The sequence below is a fragment of the Vanacampus margaritifer genome, chromosome 6 (assembly GCF_051991255.1).
Source record: "Vanacampus margaritifer isolate UIUO_Vmar chromosome 6, RoL_Vmar_1.0, whole genome shotgun sequence".
NCBI lineage: Eukaryota > Metazoa > Chordata > Actinopteri > Syngnathiformes > Syngnathidae > Vanacampus > Vanacampus margaritifer.
This window is the reverse complement of record NC_135437.1, coordinates 3,502,933-3,515,765: the sequence shown is the minus strand read 5'-3', so window position 1 is coordinate 3,515,765 and position 12,833 is coordinate 3,502,933. Positions and strand designations below refer to the sequence as shown.

The window sequence follows — 12,833 nt, the reverse complement described above, 5'->3', positions numbered from 1 at the left end:
GGATATTATAACATTTTAATACCTATTTTCATATATCGATTATTGTTACTGATCATGAACATTTTAATTCTTCATTTTAAGTTTGTCAAAGTGTCTTGTGTCCTGAGCAGGGCACATGATGTTGACCTCGTATGTTCTGGGTTAAAGCTGGGACCATATTATTTAGTCTAGAAAAGTTCCTTCTCATCACTTTGTACGAAAACATATTTTCGCCCTTGATTTTGCTATACACTGATTGGTCCAGAATTTCTTGTTTTATTTTGTACACGTACATTGTGGTCTTGAACAGAACTTGCTTTGCTTTTCCATTAGTCACGGTCATTGGTGCTTTTGGGTCAAATGATAAAGTGAGATTTTGTTATGAAGAAGAATATGAAAAGTGCCTTGAAAATATACATATTTTGGCTAGAGACGAAGACAGCTGCAGCTGCACTAAGAGTTCTATTGTTTGACATGTCCTTCAACTGTATAACACATTTGCTCATTCATGAAGGGAGAGATATTCTGCTTGGAGACTGAATTGTAATAAAAGGCTGGCCCTTCGAGAGGAGGGTGTGCATTGTTGATCAGAACTTGTCGGAGTTTGATTCGGTGGTGCAACAGGAGATCTCCTTTAAGAATTATCCTGCGCAGGAAACTCTGTTCATTTCTCATCTCACCAGTTGGTTTATTGGACACGCAAAAAGTTATGGATTAACTACACCCCTCAGTTGGTGATTATAATATACCTTCTTCAGTTGGTGACCCTCCGACGGCAAGGCGTTTGACGGTTGTTGCGTTCGCGGACGGTTTGAATTCCTGGCGCCATATTAATTGAGGTAAGTGGAGATCTTATCCACGTTTTGAGGAATTCTTTCTGTCTAGGAGCGCTCCGGCCGCCATGCGTTCTTGTAAGATAACCAAATCAAGGGTGAGATTTGTGTGAGCAGAGGTAGAAGTTTAAGTTGTTTGGTTGTATGGAGTCAATAATTGTGGAATTTCCTACGGTATTTGAAGTATACATATTTGTGGTGCACATTGAATTGAATAATTTCCTACGGTATTTGAAGTATACATATTTGTGGTGCACATTGAATTGAATAGCGATCGCTTGTAAGTCAGTACTGGGAAACATTTTGTCTTTACAATTTGGTTTTTACAGACGATAGATACGTAGATAATTGATTTGAAGTCTGTGTATATGAGGTTAAGAAACTGTTGAAGCTGAGGTAGCGCAGTTGACATAAGATTAAGTTGTTGAAGTTGAGAGTAAATCAGCTGGGGAAACATTATTGTTGTAACCAAGCGTTAGATGTGTGGGCATTGGTTTTACGTCCATACATATTTAAGTTGAGAGAAGTCGGCTCAAAAAGCATCTTTGTCTTGATCCCTGCCTGATGCGCGGGAGAGACAAACACTTTGTTTTTATGAGTAATAGATTCTTGGGTAATTAGATAACAAAGATCCTTGAATAAGTGTTGCCGATTAAAGCTGCGGGAGGATCGACTGCTTCATTTTCTAGGGACAAAGGACTCAACTTATAGGAAGTCAGATTGACATAAAACGGATTTAGTACGCCGTTTTAAGATTAATCGATAGGTCTATGAATAATTGGATATTGACATTTTTAGACAAGATATAAGAGATATAAGATGTATTGACTCAACTCGTGTAAGTCGGGCTGACTAAAGCATATTTGATACGACGTTTTAGATCAAGCCAATAGGTCTATTGAATATTCGTGACTAAAATTCAAAGACAAAGAAACTGTTGAAGCTGGGGTAGCGCAGTTGACATCCGGATATTTATGTGTTGATATGTCGTACAAAACGACATGTCTTGTCTGTCCGTTGTGTGTGTATGCCGTCTGATCGGTGAAGAAACTCTAACGTTACGGTAAAATCTTAAAGGGACCGCGACGAGAACAGTTGATTAATTCTGTTATAAGTGAGACGTCACTTCATTTAAATATTAATACAACTGAACTATGATAATCTACAATATAATATAATACAAATCAATAAGCTATAAAATACCTGAGTTAATAATTAAGACGAAACATGGACACTCTATTTGAACTCAAAACACAGTGGTTTGACCCGAATGGGATTCCGTTGAGTTTAGATGGGATGACGCTGGATAAACAAATTGGAAACGCATGCGCTGTGGCTATAGGGATTTTACCTACAAAGGCTAAACGAGAAACAAAAAAAGAACTTTGCGACTGGATACAAGACGGCTGTAGAAAAGGTTATTTTCCGCCATTACAATCTGCAGTGTGTCTAATCTCTTTGATGAAGAGCGTTGAACTTGCATGTGTGAAAAAACGTCACGAACTAGATGAGCTGGTGCAACACACATCTGTAATTTCTTCGAGTGGAAGAAAAGCCAGAAATGATCGAAAGCTTGTTGATAAAATAATGAGTAATGCTAGAATGTTAGCTTTAGGCAGTTCTGTGAAAACAGCTCGCATGGCTGTGTCACAGACGAATAATAACAAAGAGGCTGATTTGCATGCTAAGCAAGTAGCTTCACCGCTATGTGGCACGCTGGAAGATACGGTTACAAACTCGCCATATGCTGATCCTATACGAATGCTACGCGAGGTACAAGCGCCGATATTGACGGTGAACAGTGGAAATTTGGATGTGAATTGGACCGGTGAAAATCGTGAAACGACTGCCGAACGTCCCTCAATTTCGCAAGCGTCGCATGCATTGGCGGCGGGCGTAACAGCATCCGTAAATCTGTTAAGTGAAAAATTAAGTGTATTACTGAATATGAGAGGAGACGCACAAGAAAAAGTGGATGAAGCGGAAAAATTTGGAATAGAATTGGCTAGACATGCGGAAATACCACATAAGTTGCGCGAAGTATGGCGTACTTCTTTAAATCGCTTCGAGAGGGCGGCGAATGAAGAATTGTTACAAGACAGACGTGCAGAACAGGCTCAAAAAGACGATTACCATAAACGACATTGTATTACTATGATGGATCATAACAATCAAATTGAAGACCTTCAGAGGAAATTGGCTGAGCTGACAGTTGCTGTTGGAGGGAAAAGGGAAATAGATAACACTGACAGGCCCCAAGAAAGTGCTCCTGCTAAAGCAACTCGCTCGAATAAAAAAAATGGAGGTAACATACAAGCTCCAATGTGGAGAAAAGTAGATCCTGCTTCAGGGTCATCGGCTACGGTGTACAAGCCCTACGCTCCGTCTGATTTAAGTGTGCTTTTGCAAAAACTTCCTCCAATGCCGTCTGGAGGAGAAAATTGGCTTAGATCTGTGCAGAGAGAGGTCATAGGTCAAATTTTGACGGCGGGGGACATGCATTCACTTTTAACAAACGCATGCCCTTTATCTCAGCTGCACACGCTAATGGATGCTTCAGAAATGTCACTTTTGAGGGATGATGAAGCATTAACACGTGAAAATTATGAGAAACTATTTAAAATATTAGGTGAATTATTCCCGATCCCGGAGATTGTCATATCTGATTTGGTGTTCGCGCCAAAAGCTGATGAGGAAGCAGCTACCTTCATTGACCGTGCACTTGTTGAATATTCGTTAAAAACTGGACACCTGCCAACTGACTCTGTATTATATTCGCAAATTTTCAGAGCAGCTGTGCTGAAAGGGATTCCTAAGTCTGTTGTGCAGGCTTTGGACTCGAACCCAGATTTGCCCGGGGCAGACCATACAAGGTGGCTGTCTCATCTTAAACATCATTTGAGAAGACATGCAAAAGATATCGACTCAAAAGTTGAAAAACATAAGAGTACTGAATGTCAATTAGCAATTATACAATTACAATCTTTAAAGAAAAAAGAGGAGCCACTTTTAGCTCCGGCCTTCACTGAGATCTCATCACCTGATTCTGTGGGAGAGTGCGCTGTGTTCCGGTCGGGTCCTTCTGTGAGACAAGACCAATGCTTCAAATGTGGTTCAACTGGCCACTGGTCGAACCAATGCCGAAGGCAACCACGTGAAAATTGGAGCAGAGACCGTGTGCAACACAAAGGCCGAGGGAGCCCCTATCAAGATCAAGATGGTGGCCGCTACTATCAACAATACGGTCATGACCTCTATCAACGCCGTGGCCGCGGAAATGACTACCGTCAAAGGGGGCGGGGCTCACGTATGCGAGCAATGTCACAACAATATCTGCCTTTTCCTCCAAATCAGCATTATCTGCCTCCTGCCGGACGAGACCAGTACATGCCGCCTCCAGTCGAGCTGCAATACCCACCACCACCACCACCAGTGGAACAACATGGGTTCCTGGCGCCACCTGGAGGACAGTTTCCGCAATGACTGGACACTAAACTCACATGTACAGGTCTGGATGAACCGATGATTGACATTTCAGTATGTGGGACTACATTATCATTTATGGTAGATACTGGAGCTCGTCACTCTACCATTATGACACTGCCACCCGGATTATCCCTAACCACTGATGGCATTTCGCTGATTGGATTTAAAGGAGAAGAAGCTACTCTAAATTTAACAGCCCCAGCACATACACAATGCTTCACCCAAACATTCCTGCATGCATTTGTGTACGCACCGAACTGTCCCGTGAATCTTATGGGAAGGGATCTTCTCGTAAAAACTGCTCCATTAATCCAGTGTGGGTCGAAGGGACTTACGCTTCAATTCCCAGATGGACATACTCATCACTGCACGGGTACCTCCGCCTTCACCCAGTTTCCACTGGCACCTCAACAAGCCATGACGTGTGCCACTTCAGATGTCTACTGGGCAAAAGTTGACATTGAGTCCCCAGGGTGGAAAGATGCTGAAAAGTTTTGGACAAAATGGACTACTTGGGTTCGTAACTTGCACTCATACAATATGGTATCTGACTGCATCCATTGTACTCTTTTTTATGACAGATGTGGTGATGAGATATACAGTGAGGAGTTCCGTACGATTGTTGATGACGCCTGGGAGTTGCGAATAGGTCATCTGTTCGCAGGTGGGCCCGGTGTGGCTTTTTCTGTGAATTTAACTGAAGAGCAATCCCGATGGTACAAAATGGCGGAGCCAGCTGATGAATCCGTGCTGGCATGTCATCCTCATGTATCACTGATGGTGTCATCCCGGCACACAGCGAAAGACCTGGGTCCATTTGTCCTGGCTTGCACAAAAGCTACTGACTGGCAAAACACGATACACACAGATTTACTATATTCCAGATCTCTTGATGCTTATTGGATTAAATCTGATATGTTTGCTTCCATGTCAATTTTAGAACATCAGCTTTTGGATCGCTACCATGGGAGGGAATCTTCTAACAGCGATTTTGCTGACGACGTATTAAAAACCCTGCCCGCTGCACTGTGGTCTGAAGGCCCGACTGATGTGGGTTTGTGTACCGTTGCTCCGGTGACTTTCGAAATGAAGCCGGGCTCAGTTTGGGTGCCACAATACCGGATGACGGATGAAGGCCGACTTGGCATCTCAACAACAATTGAGGGTTTGATAAAAGCAGGAGTTCTCTGTAAAATTGAGAAGTCAAATTACAATACTCCCATTCTTCCAGTGGAAAAGAAAAGTACTGGAAAATTTCGTATGGTACATGATCTCAGAACTATTAATGCTAAAGTTTTGACACCTGCATTGCCAGTGCCAAATCCTCATTCTGCTCTGTTACAAATTACTCCATTGCACACGCATTTCACTTGCATTGACCTTGCAAATGCATTTTTTTGCATCCCTCTTCACACATCTATGCAAAAATATTTTGCATTTATGTGGAATAATGAGTGTTACTCATATACTCGACTGCCACAAGGGTTTGTGTTGTCTCCTGGTGTTTTCAATGCTTCCCTTCGACAGTTGCTGTCACCTCTCCGGCTACCTGCTGATGTTCTTTTGGTGCAATATGTGGATGACCTACTTTTAGCTGCACCGTCCGAGGAGACCTGCTTGCAAGCTACACGGCTCCTTTTAAGCCACCTGGCTTCAGTGGGCCTAAAATGCTCCAAGGACAAACTCCAAATTGCCCGAACTCAGGTTTCTTTCCTGGGACGACTTATATCAAAACAGGGGACAGGTATGTCTCCGTCACACAAGAATGACATCTTGCACCATCCCAAACCGACAAATGTGAAGCAAATGTTGGCATTTCTGGGTCTCTGTAATTATTCCAGACACCATATTTCAGATTTTGCTGAACTGACTCATTCTCTCAGACAATTGGTGAGGGAAAAAGGAATGAGAAACCTGTCACATGTTCTTAATTGGACTCAAGCTGCAGACAACTCTTTTGTTCTGCTGAAACAATTTTTATCATCAGCTACGGCTCTGATGATCCCTAATTATAAAAAGATGTTTTTTCTTGATGTGTCAGAGAAGCCTACAAGTGTGTCAGCTGTTCTGTTTCAAAAGGGGGAGAATGGTGAAAGGCATGTTTGCCTGTACGCCTCAACACCTCTTGGAAAATATGAACGGCGACACCCTCTTTGTGCAGCTTTTGCTTCCGCATTAGCTCGCTTGATCCAAAAAACATCTCACATTGTATTGCACCACCCGCTGACAATCCGCACGTCACACAGCACTGTGCAGTACGTAACTAGCCAAGCATTTACAATGACAGGTGGACGACAGAGAAAAATTGAATCAGTCCTGACACAACCTCACATTTTGTTTATACATGAGGGAATTAACATGGCAGAAGGCATGTTGGAGGGCCAATCCCACTGCTGTACTCAGCGAATTGTGGAAGAAAACACATTGAGAAATGACCTTTACGATGTCCCACTAGATAACCCAGATCTGACGTTATTTACGGACGGATGTTGTTTTAAGGGAGACAAAGGGCTCCAATCTGGTTTTGCTGTAACACAAATGACTGGAACAACTTATGACCTAAAAGTGGCAGATAGACTCACAGGGCCTCAGTCAGCTCAAAGAGCGGAGTTGGTAGCTGTGATAACTGCCTTGAAATTAGCAAAAGACAAGACTGTAAACATATACACTGATTCGGCTTATGTAATAGTAGTGATACACACGGCTATTAACGAATGGAAGAGAAATGACTACATGACTGCTTCAGGGATGCCTATTAAACACTATCAAGACATCCTTGAGTTAAAAGACGCCATACTACTACCTAAAGCCGTAGCAGTAATCAAATGTAAAGGACATTCGAAACGTGATGATTTTGTGTCAGTAGGAAATGATCATGCCGACAAAGCCGCAAAACGAGCCGCAGGCTACAGCTCAACACGACAACTGGTGGTGAGTGAAGGTGAATTGGAGGACGGACCAGAAATAACTTCAGAAACAATAAAACGGTGGCAGAAGAAGGCGAGTCCAGAAGAAAAGAGTGTGTGGCTGGAAAAAGGGGGTAAAAAAGATGAAGCAGGCATTTGGCGAAAAGAAGGTAAATATGTCCTATCCCAAAAACAATTAAAAAGTCTAATTTCCGAAGCCCATGGAATGTGCCATGTTGGTGTAGAAGAGGTAATGAGACGATTGGGCAACTGGTACCACCCTTATATGAGACAAGTGGTTAAACATGAACTGCGAAACTGCACTGTTTGTAATAAATTCAACAGTATGCCCACTTCGAAACCTTCTCCCGGCACTCACGATCCGGAAGTGACTGGTCCGGGACAAGTGATTTCTATGGACTTCACCGACATGATAAAGCCAGTGCAAGGGTACCGATACTTGTTGGTGATAGTGGATTCCTTTTCCGGCTGGCCGGAAGCATATCACTGTAAATCTGAAACAGCAAAGGAGGTGGTAAAACATTTGATTAATCATTACATACCATCACATGGGTTTCCCAGGAAAATCCGTTCTGACAACGGGACTCACTTTAAAAACATACATTTGCAGGAAGTAGAAAAAGCATTGGGGCTAAAACACGCATTTGGTTCTGTATACCATCCTCAATCGCAAGGACAGGTTGAACGAATGAACCGAAATATTAAAGAAAAATTGGCTAAAGCACTAGCCTCATCAAAATTGAACTGGCTCCAAGCACTTCCTGTTGCTCTGATGAATGTACGCATGTCAATGAATTCAGCTAAAGGCTGGACTCCATTTGAAGGTCACAAAAACAGACCTTTTCCGGCTCCTAATGTGCCGCTGGGAGAGTCACCCGTTGCAGGACCTCCAGTACTTAAAGAGATAGTATCTACGTTCTCTAAGTTAACAGATAAACAACTAGACGTTCCTTTAAAAATGAATAATTGTGAATATGTGTGGCTAAAAGTTATTAAAAGGAAATGGTGTTCCCCCAGATGGACCGGACCTCACAAGGTGACCGAGAGAACATCTCGTGCCGTGCGCTTGCATAACAAGGGAGACACCTGGTATCACCTCTCATCCACACGACCTGCTGGATCTGGACCAAAGCCTCCACCTTCAGGAGCCAGCCACCACCGGGAATCAACAGAGAAACCACTGCACCTGCCATCTGACGAATCAACAGAGAGACCAGCCAGCTGTTCCAGTGACCAGATGTGCCAGCCGAGAGGCCATTCAACTGCTTCCAGTGTCAGCTAACGAGCTGAGGAATTACTACATGAAGATTGAGTTTCGCTGAGGACGTCTTTCGAATGGAAACAGGAGGAATGTGTCCCTTTTTCCAGGGCATTCCACAAAGAATGAGTCACAACTTGGGAAGATAAAATCCCGGTGACCGATTTTTGCACCCCTGGCAGTTGGAGAGAGGCAGAAGGACCCTCTTCACAAAAAGGCTCTGTTCAACCTTCTGCTGATGCTGCTCAAGGAACCTGAGTGCACCATCCACACAAGAAAATAAAGAAAGTGACGACTGTTTAAAAAAAAAAAAAAAAAAATCACAAGATGGCTACTTCGAAGAGACAATGCGTCTTCAATTGCGTCTGCATCACGACACTCTTTCTTATACTGACTGTTATGCCAATTTTGTGTTTTTGGGATCCCCTAACCACATCTGTAAACGCAACCACAAAAATTCGGGCTAAGCGAGACATGAACTCTCCACACATTCCCTGGGTTATATCCAAAACGTATGATGACTCAGTCACGGTGACAGTTGCCCCAAACACAAACACCTCTGTCAAAATTCCCATTACGTCATTAAAGGGATTTAGAGGATGGGAAGAGACAAGGGGAGGAATATGGGTGAAATATTGGTGGTATTTGACAGGAAATGTTGCGCAACTAGATTGGGGTACTTTTATAACCACCCAAAGTGGACAATATTGGCCACCGGGAAAAAGTAAGGAGGCTGTTTTCTTTTCTAAAAGGACAACACTGCGTAAAATGGGAGGTCAACTAGAATTAACCTTTTCCATTCCCGACGGGAATATACGACCAGCTAATGTAACTCTGTACAACACCTCCTGTTTTGGATTACTGTTATGGGCATGGTCCCACGGCGTTGACCCACGTTTTCCTATTCTAATCTGTGTAAATAAGACTATGAGTAAGCTAGACCAACCAAAAATGACTAAATACTCAATGGAGAATGGGATAAAAGCTGTAAGTGTACCGATTGATAGTGTAATTGAATGGTTTAGGGTTACTACAGGAGTATCCAAAAGCAGCAACAATTGGCTATTGCTAGCACACGAGGCAGCACACGCCTCTGGTAAGGAGTGTGTAGTATGTGTGGGACCACGACCTTTATTGAGAGTAATCCCGGCTAAAATCGAGGAACAATGTATAATGGAAATTATGAATAAAACTGCCCCAAATGCCAAATGCTCTCAATGGGATAAGATATATCCACTAGTGAATTTGCAGACAACTAAACCAATATTTTCAAAGGAAATTGCAGATGGTAATTTTTCATGTATTAAAATGACAGGTACCGGAGAACAATTGGGAGAACTAGATCACATTTCACACTGCACTACAATAATAAATGTGGGTCAAAAATTCAAGCCTCAATCAAGGGCTGACATTTGGTGGTGGTGTGGGCATAATCAGATATTTGACAAGTTGCCTTGGGATGGCAAAGGATATTGTGCTCTCATCACCCTTCTTCTGCCAGTACAACTTTTTCCCACCTCGGTTGATAACCTTTTACAAATGATTGACACTTGGGAACCACAATCTTCTCCTCCTTTCCATAGAATTAAACGATCTTCTTGGCAACAGGAAAATGTCCCCACCTACATTGATGCGATTGGAGTGCCAAGAGGTGTGCCAAATGAATACAAATTGACTAATCAAATAACTTCAGGATTTGAATCCCTAATTTGTTGGTGGTGTACCATTAACAAAAATGTAGACAGAATTAATTATGTGCATTACAATGTACAAAGACTAGGAAATTGGACTCAATCTGGATTTGAAGCTGTACATGGCCAATTGGCTGCCACATCTTTGATGGCTTTTCAGAACCGAATTGCACTTGATATGCTATTGGCAGAAAAAGGGGGAGTTTGCTCAATGTTCGCAGATCAATGTTGTACCTTCATTCCTAATAATACCGCACCGGATGGTACTTTAACTATTGCAATTAAGGGACTCCGGACACTTAATAGAAAGATGAATGAACACTCGGGTATAGACACTTCGCTATGGGATAATTGGATGACTGTATTTGGCCGCTACAAAACCTTAATTTCCACAATTTTGATATCAATTGCTGTATTTACGGCTCTAATAACAATATGCGGATGTTGTTGTATACCCTGTATTCGTTCCCTTTGCGAGAAAATTATTTCTGCCGCAATTGAAAAACAGGACGTACGAAATAAGTCTTCTTACATGATGATGGAGGCTATTACTTCCTCAGCCCGGCCTGCTGCAACATCCGATGTAGATCCCGCTGGAATCTTTGTGTAAAATGTTTAAATATTTAGTTATTGGGCTTAGTGTTTACGTAAGCCCAAAAGGGGGACTGAAGGATATTATAACATTTTAATACCTATTTTCATATATCGATTATTGTTACTGATCATGAACATTTTAATTCTTCATTTTAAGTTTGTCAAAGTGTCTTGTGTCCTGAGCAGGGCACATGATGTTGACCTCGTATGTTCTGGGTTAAAGCTGGGACCATATTATTTAGTCTAGAAAAGTTCCTTCTCATCACTTTGTACGAAAACATATTTTCGCCCTTGATTTTGCTATACACTGATTGGTCCAGAATTTCTTGTTTTATTTTGTACACGTACATTGTGGTCTTGAACAGAACTTGCTTTGCTTTTCCATTAGTCACGGTCATTGGTGCTTTTGGGTCAAATGATAAAGTGAGATTTTGTTATGAAGAAGAATATGAAAAGTGCCTTGAAAATATACATATTTTGGCTAGAGACGAAGACAGCTGCAGCTGCACTAAGAGTTCTATTGTTTGACATGTCCTTCAACTGTATAACACATTTGCTCATTCATGAAGGGAGAGATATTCTGCTTGGAGACTGAATTGTAATAAAAGGCTGGCCCTTCGAGAGGAGGGTGTGCATTGTTGATCAGAACTTGTCGGAGTTTGATTCGGTGGTGCAACAGGAGATCTCCTTTAAGAATTATCCTGCGCAGGAAACTCTGTTCATTTCTCATCTCACCAGTTGGTTTATTGGACACGCAAAAAGTTATGGATTAACTACACCCCTCAGTTGGTGATTATAATATACCTTCTTCAGTCTCTCGAGGTCTCCATGATTTGTTGAAATTTAGATGTCTCTGGGGTTGGTGAAGGACTCTGGTTGGTGGCCTGGTGGGTGGTGTCTGGTCGGTGCTGGATTTCACTTTCATTTCTTTTCTTTGGTCTTTTCTCGGGTTTCCTGACGGCCTCATGACTCTGGCTGGAAGTGTTCGGTTTAGGGGAACGGTATGGAATTTTTTTTTTTATAGTTTTTAGGTGAACTAATGAATACACACACCCAAGCACGCACGCACGCACATACACATTATGACCCACATGCAAAAAAATAAAAATAAAAAAATAAAAAAGGAGAGCAATGATGATGACATGTCAAATCGGTAAAATTACCGAATGAACAATACTGAGCTCTCCAGAAAAAAAAAAAGTTATAAATTAGCAATGTTGTTTTGTTAAGAGGTGAGGATGAGTGTTTCAGTAAAACCGGCCATGGCTCAGGGTGTAGAGACGGTTGTACAGTAACCAGAAGGTTGGCTGTTCAATCCCCGCTTTCCCCAAGTCATGTGTTGTTGTGTCCTTGGGCAAGGCACTTCACACACATTGCCTCCAGTGCTACTCACTAGGGGTGTTAGAAAAAAATCGATTTGGCAATATATCGCGATATTTCAGCGCACAATTCTCGAATTGATTCAATATGCGGCAGAATTGATTTTTAACTCTTTCACTGCCAGACGTTTTCAGAAACAGGTTGTTCCCAGTGCCAGCCGATTTAAGCATTTTGACTGATATTTCAAGGTCCACAGAAAATGTTGTGTTTGGACTATGGAAACACACATACTACCAAATGAAAGATTGGACTCTCATCTTTCAACAGAAAAAAAAGTTTGTTTCTACCTTATTCCGTTCTTCAGTAATCAACAATAGAAAATGGTTACTTTCACCAAAATTCTCTGTTTTGAAACAAAAAACGGAGAAAAAGAGCTTTTTGTGAAACTGTTATTTCATGCACTCTAGTGAATTCTACACTTCTTTTTGTCCATGAATGATGCCACAAACACCTAAATTGTGCTTTACTTCTGTAAAACGCTTTCACCAACAATGAAAAAGTGTTTTTTGATTGCAAAATATGTTTATTTCCATTCAACAGTGTAACAATTTGACAAAACAATTTCGCAAACTATTAACAAATGTGTGCAACTGTGGTACTACTTACAATTATGTGGATGTTTCAAATACAGTTTTTCTTTTTGTAACGCTCTCCTGCGTGCAAGGAGACGCCGCTGGACTCGCAC

At 41.9% G+C, this 12,833-nt stretch overlaps 1 long non-coding RNA gene across 1 annotated transcript; it reads left to right on the top strand.

Annotated features, from left to right (window-relative positions):
- On the top strand, positions 1 to 11,416 carry LOC144053148 (uncharacterized). The gene is made up of 2 exons (XR_013294339.1): positions 1 to 4,814; positions 4,880 to 11,416. It is a non-coding gene; the product is annotated as an uncharacterized LOC144053148 (long non-coding RNA).
- Positions 11,417 to 12,833: the final 1,417 nt, after the last annotated feature.